Source organism: Sesamum indicum, linkage group LG6 (assembly GCF_026168435.1).
Source record: "Sesamum indicum cultivar Baizhima isolate 11 linkage group LG6, ASM2616843v1, whole genome shotgun sequence".
In the NCBI taxonomy this organism is placed as follows: Eukaryota; Viridiplantae; Streptophyta; class Magnoliopsida; order Lamiales; family Pedaliaceae; genus Sesamum; species Sesamum indicum.
Window position 1 is genome coordinate 12,997,864 of NC_142662.1, and position 14,012 is coordinate 13,011,875.

Here is a 14,012-nt window from a genome sequence, read left to right on the forward strand (position 1 = left end):
TGGTTGATTTTCCATGTTTTCTTTTGTAGCTTCCAATGTGTATGTATATGCCAATGTCTATGACTTTATTTCTTGTTCCACTAAGGCCTATCAAATTGCATTTGAAAATTTTGAAACAATCCTAAGTTTCATCAACTTGAAGAACCATTATCTTGATCCTCCTTCAGTTGTAGTTCTATTAGTCTTGAATTGTTGCTTTATCATCAGATCTTTGACATACTTAACAAGAGCAATTCGAAAACCACATGTGGCATGCGGATCACTACAGACCCTTTATATTGTATTTTCCTTTTTCTTTTATGTCTTTTAAGGTTTTTGTATATGCGAATGTCAATTTTGGCAGCTAGAATGCATAATTACTAAAAAAGAGATGTATGAAATCTACTGATTTGGTTCTTTATCTACTTAGACCAATTGAATTGCCTTGAAAAATACTTGGAAAAGTCCCACATTCTATTAACTTGAACAACAACTTTCTTGATTGTCCTATTGTGGTTCTGTAAGACCATTAATTGTCTTTGAATAGTTTATTATATTTGGTTTCTCATTCTTACTACATCATAGTTTTCGTATGCTGAATATGAGCAAGTGTAGAAGCAACTGTGGCGCACAAATCTCATTACAGACCTCTGTGCTTGATTTCCTTTATTGTGTCTTGGCTATTAATATGTGCATATATGCCATTGTCAATTTTGAAGCCAAATTAAGTAATTATTGAAAAAATAGCTTTACAAAATATACAACTTTGGTTCTTGTTCTACTCAAGTGTATCAAATTGCATTTTAAAAATTTTCAAAAGCCCTAAGATTTCTCAACTTGAAGAACCACTATCTTGCTCCTCCTTCTATTGTGGTTCTATAAGACCTTTAAATGTCTTCAAAGCAACTTTTACTAAATGAATTCTTTCATTGCCGCTTTATTATCAATTTTTTGACATACTCAACAAGCGCAAGTGTAAAAGTATGTGTCGTGTGGATCAATGGAGACCCTCTATGTTTTATTTCTTTTTTTCTTTTTGTAGCTTTGAAGATATTTGTAAATGCCAACGTCAGTTTTGAAAGCCAAACTCTTACTCCGTGTAGTTTATGTTGTTGCATTCTTAGAAGATCTTTGACATGCTCAACAAGAGCAATGGCAAAAGCATGTGTCATGTGCAGATCACTGGAGACCCTCTGTGTTATATGTTTTTTTCTTCTTTCGTGGCTTCTAAGTTTTAGTATATGCTAATGTCAATTTTGAAAGCCAAATTAAGTAATTCTTAAAATACAGAAATGTTAATTCTGCAAATTTGGTTCTTTCTCAACATAAGCCTATCGAGTTACATTTAAAAATATTTCGAACAGTTCTAAATTCCGTCAACATGAACCATCATCTTCATTCTCCAGTTGTGGTACTATAAGACCATTAATTGACTTTCAAGAAATATTTTGGTACCTGTTGTTTCTCATTGTTACTTTATAGATTTTTGTCATACTCAAAAAGAGCAAGTGCAGAAGCACATGTGGCGTGCGAATATTCGGTGAGACCTCTATGTTTGATTTTTCTACTTTATTTTGTGCCATTTAATGTTTGCTTGTATGCAAATGTTGATTTTGAAAGCCAAATTAAGTAGTTAATAAAAATGATATGAAATCTACTACTTTATGTTCCTCTTAGGTTTGTCAAATTCTATTTGAATGTTTTAAAACCGTCCTATGTTCCATCACCACTATCTTGACCCTTCTTCTATTTTCATTCTATAAGCGCCTTAATTGCCTTCAAAGCAACGTTTTTGACTTCTAGCCTTTCATTATTGCTTTATTTACTAGATTTGTACGATTGGTTAACATCAATGGCATATGGGAATCAACTTCTGGGTACATACTGATTAATGTATCAAATTCTAGACACTAATATTGTGGAATCATGTCTTGTTGTTCAAAATTTTTAACATTATTATGACCATATTCTATGAAGTAATAGTGCAACAAATTCTTTCAATTTGATTGGATAAGATTGTATGCAATTCTTGAGTATAAATGGCTCTTCATTCTAATTTTAATCTTGGTTGCTGAGCTTCATGCTTTTAGAATATGTTAGTGATTTCTAGAGAAGATAGGATTCTCTTCTAGGTCAATGACGATGGATATTTCTTGTTGGGATCTCAACATTGCTCCCTTTGCAACACATTGTTTGATGCTGGACTGGCTTTTAAGAAAAAAGAGTGAGTTGTTGTTATTCCTGATTCTTTCTTAATCTTATTGACAAGTGATGATCCTACTAAGGATTCAAGGTTTGTTTTGCATATTATTATTTGAAATAAATTCTTTATAGTTAGGGTTCAATTGTAGGTTCGAGATTTGATTTAGATCTTTACTGGTGAGAAATGGAGTTCTTTTTTTGATGTTTTCCCAAAGGTTCTTGACATTTTTTTATTGGTTTGAAAGTTCATGTTTATGATGATAGTTGTGTGTATGCGGTCAACTAAAATATGGTGTATCCAATTTGGTATCTTTATTTTTTGAGTCTTTTTCTATGTCATTTGACCAATAAATTTTCTTTTCATTATGTGCTAGAAGTGAAGCCTACACATATTGGCCAATAAATTTTGGTGCGAAGGAGTTCAACTTTGGGAAACGTATCAATCACATTCTTAGTGTTGCACCATGCTTGCATGAAGAAGAAAACATGGGGACATAGCATTGTGACTTGCCACGTTAAAGAATGACATATTAGAGCAATTCAAACTTTGAAAACTAGTAATACACCTAGGTAAGGTATGAGACTATGTAGTTGGTAGAGAATGATTTGATTCTAGGTTTTGTAGGAAGATGATACTTGTGGAGAAGTCGTTTCTCTTTGTAGTATCTGTTTAGTGTAGTTCCCTTTCAATTTGCTTAATTCTAGACAAACACATGCTTGTATACACCATTTTACATTCCATTGTTTGTTTTTCATCTTGTTCATTGTGGAGTCGTTCATCTTATCTTAATTGTAGACATAAAGACATAAAGGGGAGGGTTGTCAAATTGGAAGGCTTTGATCATGTTCCAGTCCATGTGAGTTTGGTGGAGATTCTCAATATTCAGCAGCACAACACTTCTTCACCATCTACTGAATATTGTCTCTAAGTCTATGGATGTCAGCGGAATCTAGGTGCTAATTCCTTGTAATTGCAGTCTGAGAGCTTGTTTTTTCATGTATTTTGCACCCCTTGGTTTGGCAGGGAATATGTAAATTTATTTTGCCTTCTTGTATGTCCTTTGATGGTGACATGCATTTATATTTTGATCAATCAGAATTTGATGATTGTTTTGAAGCAAGATGGTGGATTCATTCTTGGGAAAGGAAAACAAAGTGTTGAGTTTCACTTAGTAAAAGTTAACTTGCCATAACCTTAAACCAAATTCAAGCAGTTAATATGGGCTTGGCTTAATAGTTTTGAGCTTTGACTTGTCATTCATCAAATTATGGAACATGATTTGTGCTCCATGTGTAGTTTATGTAGGACTTCATCTGAAAAACCACTAGGCTTAACGAATTGCATTTACAAATATCTCGAATAATCCTAAATTTCATCAACTTGAACAACCACCATATCTTGGCCCACCTGTTATGGTTCTATATAACCATTAATTGTGTCTGAAGAAATGTTTACTACATGTGGTTTCTTATCGTTACTTTATTAAATTTTTGACATACTCAACAAGAGCAAGTGTAGAAACACGTGTGGTGTGTGGATGTTTGTAGAGACCTCTGTGCTTTATTTTTCTTTTTTATTTTGTGACATTTAATATTTACTTATATGCTGTCAATTTTGCAAGAAAAATTACGTAGTTATTAGAAAAGAGACTTATCAAATCTACATCTTGGTTCTCGTTCCACTTAAACTAATCAAATTGCATTCGAAATTTCTCAAACAGTCCTAAGTTTCATCAACTTGAAGAACAACTATCTTGACATTCCATCTATTGTGATTTTGTATGACTATTAAATGTCTAGCAACTTCCACAACATGTAATCATTATTGCTTTATTATAAGATTTTTCACATATTCAACTAGATCAAGTGCAGAAGCATGTGTGGCATGCCAATCACTTGAGACTCTATGTGCTCTATTTTTTTTCTTTCTTTTGTGGTTTATAAAATTTTCACATATGCCAATATCAATTTTTGAAGCACAATTAGGTAATTAGTAAAAAAAGGAAATATTAAATGTAAAGGTTTTATTTTTTTTCCATTTAAGCCCATCGAATTGTCGTTCAAAGTATTTCAAACAGTCCTAAACTTCATCAATTTGAACAACCATTAACTTCGCCGACCATTTGTGGTTTTATAAGACCATTAATAATATTCGGAGAATGCGTGTACTACATGTGGTCCTTAATCATTGCTTTATAAGATTATTGACATGCTCAACGAGAGTAATTGCAGAAGCATGTGTGCGTGTGGATCTCTGTAGAGACCCCTATTATGGATTTTTCTTCATTCCCTTTTGGCTATTAAGGTGCACATTTATGTTAATGTCAATTTTGATAGCCAAATTGAGTAATTGTAAAAAACAGATTTATGAAATCTACTACTTTGGTTCTTGTTCTACAAAGGCCTATCCAATTGCATTTAAAAATTTTCTCAAAAGTCCTAAGTTTTCTCAAATTCAAGAACCACTATCTTGACCCTCCTTCAATTGTTATTCTATAAGATCCTTAAATGTCTTCGAAACAACTTTTACTACATGTAGTCTTTCATTGTTGCTTTATTATCCAATCTTTCACATACTCAACAAGAGCAAGTGCAGAAGCACGTGTCGCGTGCGGATCACAGGAGACCCTCTATACTATATTTCCCTTGTTTCCTTTGAGGCTTTTATGATTTACTATATTCAAACGTCAATTTTGAATGCCAAATGAAGTATTTATTAAAATAGAGAAATATTATAATCTACTAATTTGACTTTTCTTCCAGTTAGGCCTTTCAAATTGAATTTCATAATATTTTGAACAATCCTAAATTTTCATCAACTTAAATAACCACTATCTTTAACCAACCGTTGTGGTTCTATAAGACCATCAATTGTTTTTGAACAAACGCTTATTATATGTGGTCTTTTAGCATTGCTTTATCTGATTTTTGACATTCATAATAAGAGCAAATGTAGAAGCACTTATGGTTTGTGATCTTTGAAGAGACCTCTGTGCTTTGTTTTCTTTTTTATGTTCTTGGTTTTTTGGCTTTTAATTTTATATATGCCAATTTCATTTTTAAAATAGAGAAGTATTAAATCTACTTACATTTGTTATTCTTCCACTTAGGCCATTCGAATTACATTTAAAAATATTTTGAACAGTAGTAAATTTCATCAAACTGAACAACCACTATCTTTACAAATCAGTTATGGATCTATCAGACAACTAGTTGTGGTTGAAGAAACATTTACTACATGTAGTCTTTCGTCGTTGCTTTATCAGATTTTGACATACTCGACAAGAGAAAGTGCAGTAGCCCTAGTGTTCTACGGATCTTTGAAGAGACCTTAGTGCTTTGTTTACTTTTTTCTTTTTTTTTTGTTTTTCAGATTTTAATGTTTACATATATGCCAATCTCAATTTTGAAAGCATACTTAAGTAATTATTAAAAAAGAGATTTATGAAATCTACTTCTTTTGGTTCTTGTTTCACTTAAGCATATTGAATTGCATTTGAAATTTTCATAAAGTCCTAAGTTTTATCATCTTGAAGAGACACTATCTTGACTCTCATCCTATTTTGGTTCTATAACCTCTTAAATGTCTTCTAAGCAAATTTTACTACATGTAGTCTTTCAGGTACTTTATTATTAGATCTTGACAGACTCACTAAGATCAAGTGAAAAGGCACGTGTGGCGTACGAATCACTAGAGACTCTTGGTGCCGTATTTTTCTTCTTTCTTTTGTGGTTTTTAAGGGTTTCACATATGCAAATACAAATTCTGGAAGGCAAATTGAGAAATTATTTAAAAAGAGAAATATTAAATCTATAGAGTTTTGTTTTTTTCTTTTTCACTTATGTGTAACAAATTGTATTTAAAAATAATTAGAACAATCCTAAATTTCATCAACTTGAACAACCAATATCTTGACCCATTTGATGTGGTTCTATAAGGCCATTATTTTTGTTTGAAGAAATATTTACTATATGGGTCTTTCATCATTATTTTATCAGATTTTTGACATGCTCAACAAGAGCAAGTGCAAAAGCACGTGTGGGGTGTGAATCATTGAAGACCCTTTGTGCTGTATCTTTCTTCTCTCATTTGTGGTTTTTAAGGTTTTTATATAAGCTGATTATCAATTTTGGAAGCCAAAAAGTAATTATTGAAAAAAGAAATATTAAATCTAAAGATTTTAATTTTTTGTTCCACTTAGGCTTATCAAATTGCATTAAAAACATTTCGAACAGTCTCAAATTTCATCAGTTTGAACAACCACTATCTTGACCCACCTGTTGTGGTTCTATAAGACCATTGATAATATTTAAAGAAACGTTTACTACATACGGTCCTTCATCATTGCTTTATAAGATTATTGACATACTCAACCAGAGCAAGTGCAAACCAAATTAAGATATTATAAAAAATGAGATGTGAAATCTACATCTTTAGTTCTTGTTCTACTTAAGCCTATCAAATTGCATTTGAAAATTTTCAAACAGTCCCCAACTTCATCAACTTGAAAAAACACTAACTTGACACTCCTTCTGTTATGGTTTTATTATATCATTAAATGTTGTAAGCAACTTTTACTATTTGTAGTCTTTCATTGTTGCTTTATTGTTTGATCTTTGAAATACTCAACAAGAGTTAGTGCAAAAGCACATGTGGAGTGCGGATCACTGGAGACCCTCGGTGCTATATTTTCCTGCTTTGTTTTGCGGCTTTCAAGGTTTAATATATTTCATTCTCAATTTTGAAAGCCAAATTAAGTGCTTATTAAAATAGAGAAATGTTAAATCTACTTATTTGGTTTTTATTCGACTTAGCCTATAGAAATGCCTTTAAAACTGTTTTGAATAGTCCTAAATTTCATCTATCTGAACAATCACTATCTTGACCAATGTGTTGTGCGTGGTTCTATAAGATCATTAATTGTGTTTGAAGAAAGTTTACTACATGTGGTCTTTCATCATTTTTTGTCAAATTTTTTACATACTCAACAAGTAAAGCACGTGTGGCGTGCGGATCTCTATAGAGATCTTTGTGCTTTATTTTTCGCTTTTGTTTTGTGGCTTTTAATATTTAAGCATATGCAAGTGCTAATTTGGAAAGAAAAATTAAGTAATTAATAAAAGAGATGTTTATGAAATCTACATCTTTGGTTCTTTTTCTACTTAAGCCTATCAAATTGCATTTGAAATTTTTTTAACAATTCTAAGTTTATCAACTTGAAGATCCATAATCTTGACCCTCTTTTTGTTGTGGTTATTTAACATCCTTGAATGTATTTGAAGTAAGGTTTACTACATCTAGTCATTCATTATCGATTTATTATCAGATCTCTGACATACTCAACAAGAGTAAATGCAAAAGCAAATGTGGAGCTACCGGGCCCCTCATTGATAAATTTCTACATGGACCGGATCTTCTTGAGCTATTAGGCGAAACGAAACTTAGCAGTGTTATCAGAGAGGGGCAATTGCAGTGGCCCATCATCATTAACATAGAGTGCTTAGAGATTACACTGGCACTGCCGCCGATCCATGGAGGGAATGATCGTATCACCTGACATTTTCAGAAGGACCAACCTACACCACAAGCACTTTATAGATTATGGGAGCCACCGGGGACGAAAGTAGCTTGGGCTTCACTATTTTCGGGCTCTTTGAAGATCCCTCGCTATTTGTTTATCTTGTGGATGGCAATCCTTGGCAAACTTCCCACGATGGATAAACCATGACTTTCCCAGCTTGGTGATTGTGTGTTATGTGATGAAGGGACGACAAAGACACACACTCACCTTTTCTTACGTTGTCACTTTAGCAGAAGATTCATTACAGAGGTACGAAGACTGGTTCGGATTATATAGCCTAACTGGGATTGGGCAACAAACATTGAGTGGGCTTCACAAAAATGGAGAGGTAAGCATATCATTAACATAGAGTTTCGAGCCTTATTTGCCTCATCGTTTACCACATTTGGAGGGAAAGGAACCACAGGCGATTTGAGCATGTAGAGAGGACGCCGAGCATATTAGCTATCCTGATCATGGATGATATCAGACAGAGGATTCTCAGCATTAATCTAGCCAGTTCTATTAGTACAAGTGCTTTATATAGATCCCTTGGCTTGTCGAGGGAGAAACCAACTGATGAACACCTTGTTGTACTATTATTTTTACTTAATAAAAATTACATTTACCCAAAAAAAACACATGTGAAGTGCGAATCACTAGAGACCCACTATGCAGATTTTCCTTCTTTCTTTTGTGGCATTTAAAGTTTTTATACATCCAATGTAAATTTGCGGAAGATAATTTAATTAATTATTAAAAAAGAGATATATTAAATCTACTGATTTTGTTCTTGTTCCACTTAGGCCTATAGAATTGCATTTAAAAAAATTTCAATGAGTTCCAAATTTCATCAACTTGAATAGCCACTATCTTGACTCACCTATTGTTGTTCTATATGACCATTAATAATATTCAAAGAAATGTTTACTACTTGTGGTCTATCATTTCTGCTTTATAAGATTTTCCTACTTAATAAGATCAAGTGTAGAAGTACATGTGGCATGCGGATTTCTATAGAGATTTCTATGATTGATTTTCTATTTTTCTTTCATAGCTTCTCGTGTGTACGCATATGTCAATGTCTACTACTTTGTTTCTTGTTCCACTAAGGCTTATCTAATTGCATTTGAAAATTTTTAAACAATCCTAAGTTTCATCAACTTGAATAATCACTACTTGATCCTCCTTTAGTTGTAGTTCTATTAATCTTGCATTGTTGCTTTATTACAGATCTTTAACATACTCAACAAGTTCAATTGGAAAACTTCATGTGGCGTGCAGATCACTATAGACCTCTATGTTGTATTTCCCTTTTTCTTTTATGGCTTTTAGGATTTTCGTATATGCGAATGTCAATTTTGGTAGCTAGATTGCGTAATTATTAAAAAAGAGATGAATGAAATCTATTGATTTGGTTCTTGATCTACTTAGTCCAATTGAACTACCTTAAAAAATATTTGAAAAAGTCACACATTCTATTAACTTGAACAATAACTTTCTTGACTGTCTTGTTGTGGTTCTGTAAGACTAGTAATTATCTTGAATTGTTTACTATATGTGGTCTCTAATTCTTACTTTATCATATTTTTCATATGTTGAACATGAGCAAGTGCAAAAGCAACTGTGGCGTACGGATCTTGTTTGAGACCTCTGTGCTTGATTTCCTTCACTGTTTCTTGGCTATTAATATGTACGTATGTGCCAATTTAATAAATTTATGCAATTTATTTGTGATTTATACGTTTATGCAATTTAATAAAATTTTACATAATATTAACATTAATAAACAATTTTGGAACAATTTATGCAATATGAACAATAATACATCAACAAATATAAATAATTATAACTTACATAATAATCATAAAAGTATGATTATTTTGGACTTCTCGATTTGTATATTTTGCTGGTTTATTAAATGAATCTAGTATAAATGAGTGAATTTTGTAACTCATTTCATTTGGGTGAATGGGTGTTGCATTAGTTTATGAATTACATGGCAGTCTAATAAATGTTTAGAACTTATCATTTCAGCAGTACTTTTAAGATAAAATGTGATAGGATACTCATCAGTGGTATACATATAAAATTTAAGGTATTTAATTATTTCAATTTTACTTTTTAAAGATACGTCTAAGTTCCCAAGAAAGGTTTAATGACATTTATGTCTCCCGTACACATATTCACATTTGTAAATATCTAATATATTGTTTTGGAGGCATTTAAAAATCGACCCATATATGTGTCTCTTATTAGCTTTAATGACACTTACAAATAACCCAAAAAATCATATATTAGCCAATTTTGAATTTTGTTTGGACACTTAAGTGTTGTCTCCAAACTAAATCTTCACACTTATAAATGCCCTATTATGTTCTTTTGGAGACATTTAATATATATTAAACAACCTGCATAGTTGCCGCCTATATGTTTTATGGCACAAATAAGTGTCTCGTTATAGTTTTTTATTTTTATTTTTTATTTTGTTATATGGGCACTTGTTTGTGCCTTGTAAATATATCAATACAACATATATATTGTAAATATATCAATACAACATATATAAATGGCCCAATAGATCATAATATAGAGGCACTTTAAGTGCCCCAAATTTTAGTGTGACACCAATATATGCGATACTTACATTAAGTGCCCCAAAAACTATAAGCGCCCTAATATGCACCACATTGAGGCATTTTTTTATGCCTCGACAAAGGATTTATATTGTAATATTGACACAATGCTTTATGATTACTAAAAATATGTACAAGAAAATGTACATCAAATAATATTCAGTTTCATTTATATTGATTAAGTAACAACCTATTTTCTTACTTCTCTTACTTGATAAGAAACTACTATGAAGAACTTAAATATATAAATTCGATTACAAAACCAAAGTACTATTTAAAGTTTGTTATGAAAAATTTTAAAAGCAATTAAACATGGAATTAGCATGTATTCAACTTTACAATTAGTCCGATCATCTAAAGTAAACATAAAATTTTGGCATGTATTTGGCTTTACAAGAAATTGGCATGCATCGGGCTTTACAGTTAGTCTTATAATCCAAAGTAAACGCATACCCAATGCCCAGCCACAACCTCATCCTAGTAAGATAAAAATGAAAGTTAACCTTTACTCACAACATATCCTCTTAAGTTAAGCATGACATCCGCAACTATGAAATAAATGTCCATCTAAAACTTAATCTCTTAAGATAGGCCTGGTGATGGGGAAATTGACTCAGGACAAGTTTTGTATCATCTAAACATATGGAAGGAGTTCCTTGAGTTCGGAAGAATCCAAATTATTGTCATTCCCAATAGTCTATTACATAGTATTTTATCATGTAAAATTCTATCAAGAAAAACTTAAGAAATACCTTTCTTTCATCTCATTCACTCTTATGATCTTCATAGTTATCTGATTGTTAAAGCATTTCTATCCTCGAATGTCAATTTTCTTAGTTAGAATGGCACCCCAAAATGAAATTTTGTGATAAATGGTACCTGCTAAAGCAAGAAAAAAAATTATCAGATTAGAAAGTTGCAAGCAATCTATGTATTTATTTTGAGTGCAACACATCTTGAATAGGATAAACTATATTTAGCTTTCTCTTCCAGATAGAAAATACAATATAATCATTAGCTGACAAGGATTCCTTATTCCACTAGAAATCAAGAAGAAATTTTCATGCTTTTCTAAGAAAAGTTTATTTTATGTCATAAATCAGAATGTAGAAGTTTGAGCTTTCATATCGTCAAACATCCAAACAAGTTAACAAGGCAATGAAAGATGAACTAGTACAAGTAGAAAAAGGTAATAAACACAACGTGTTATTGGCAGCTCTTGACTAGAGTAACACATAACTATTAGGTTCAATGTACACTTCTCCTGGACTTAAATGCATGTCATCATCAAAGCACTTACAAGAAGGTAAAATAAATTTACAGTTTCATGCCAAACCAAGGGCTGCAAAATACTTGAAAAAACATGCTTTTCAGACTGCAATTACAAGGAATTAGCACATATAGTCCGCTGACATATAGAGACTTGGAGAAAATATTTAGTAGATGATGAAGAAGTGTTGTGTTGCTGAATATTGAGGATCTCTACCAAACTCACATGGACTAGAACATGATAAGAGCCTTCCATTTTGACAACCCTCCCCTTTATGTCTTTATGTCTAGAATTAAGATAAGATGAATGACTCCACAATGAACAAGATGAAAAACAACAATGGAACATAAAATGGTGTATACAAGCATGTGTTTGTCTAGAATTAAGCAAATAAAAAAGGAACTACACTAAACAGATGTTACAAAAGGAAACTACTTCTCCACAAGTATCATCTTCCTACAAAACCAAGAATCAAATCATTTTCTACCAACTCCTTAGTCTCATCCCTTACCTAGGTGTATTACCAGGTTTCCAAAATTTCAATTGCTCTAATATGTCACGCTCTTTAACGTGGCAAGTCACAATGTTATGTCCCATGTTTTCTTCTCCATGCCAGCATGGAGCAACACTAAGAATGTGGTTGATATGTTTCCCATAGTTGAACTCCTTCGCACCAAAATTTGTTTGCTCACATGTGTAGGCTTCTCTTCTAGCACATAATGAAAAGAAAATTGATTAGTCAAATGGTATAGAAAAAGACTCAAATAATACAGATACCAAATCGAATACACCATATTTTAGTAGACCGCATACACACAAGCATCATCATAAAGATGATCTTTCAAACCGAAAAAAAAAAGTCAAGAAGCTTTGAGACCTGTCAGGATGTGTTTCCAGGAAAACATCAAAAAATGAACTCCATTTCTCACTAGTAAGATCTAAATCGAATCCTGAACCTGCAATTGAAACCTAACTATAAAGAATTTATCTCCAGTAATATATGCAACAAAAACCTTGAATCCTTCAGCCGGATCATCACTTTTCAATAAGATTAAGAAAGAATTAGGAACAACAACAACTCACTCTTTTTTCATAAAATCCAGTCCAACATCAAATGATGGGTGGGAAAAGGAGCAATGCTGAGATCCCAACAACAAATATCCATCGTCATTGACATAGAAGAAAATTCTATCTTCTCTAGAAATCATTAACATATCCTAAAAGCATGAAATTCCGTTAGGGGGGTAGGGGGAAGCAAAAATAAAGGGTGGGGGGGTGGGGGCGGGTAATCGCATAAAATGGGCAAGGGGAGGGAAGGAGGGAGGGAGGGAGGAGGGAGATGTACCAGAAAATGGGGTTGGTGGCGGTGGACGGTGGCGCACAACTGGAGGAGGTGAAAAAAGGCACACTCCACAGTGGCAAAGGGGGGGAGGGAGAAGAAGGAAGGAGGAAGAACGAGAAGAGAAAAAACTCTGCTAAGTATTGTATATATATTGATTTTTGAAAAGGGCATTGCCGTTCCTACAATAGTTCCTAGTGAGTAGAATGACATCGTTGCATTTGACGACCATCAATTAAAAAACCATTCATATTTAGTAACCGTTCCAAATAGAACAAGATGATGTCGTTTTTGTGTAAACTTAATGAGATCGTTCCTAATAATCATAAACCGTTGGTAATAGTGTCTCAAAAAATTAAGAAAAATAAAAAATATAGGAAAAAATTTCTTGACATGTTAATGATTAGAAAAAAGTAGACCAACAAGTAATTAAGGCAATTAGAAACATCTAATGTTACGAATAAAATTAGGCAACTATTCAAAAGATCAAGTATGTTTGTATGTACAAAATTATTAGTCTTACATAAATATAAATAGCATCTTATACTGTTGTAGTGGATCGCATAATCAAACCGTTAAAATTTTAATCGGACCGTTGGATATTATTAAATCAACAAAATACTACATTCAGTGATGTTTCAGACATTTTTGTTGTACGAATCTTAAGATATCGTATCTGATACACAATCAATGATGTTAACGACGATGTAGCTGTCCATTAGACCATCTAATTTTAGATCGGACTACTAGAAATGTTCACATATTGCAAGTATTGTTATACATTTAAATTTAGCATTAATTAGGGTCTCGGATGTAGAGATATCATAATCAAGAACAAAATAATCAAGCTGTGGACATATGTAGGCACGGATTCGGAAACTCATGTAGGATCATTGAAAATTGTTTACGAACCGATTTATCAACACAGTTAGGAACAGGCATGGGAAATGTTCAAACTTAGGAACGACGAAAAAAATATCAAACTGTTCCTAATTTAATTTTCTCTCCAGTTTTTAGTTTGGCAC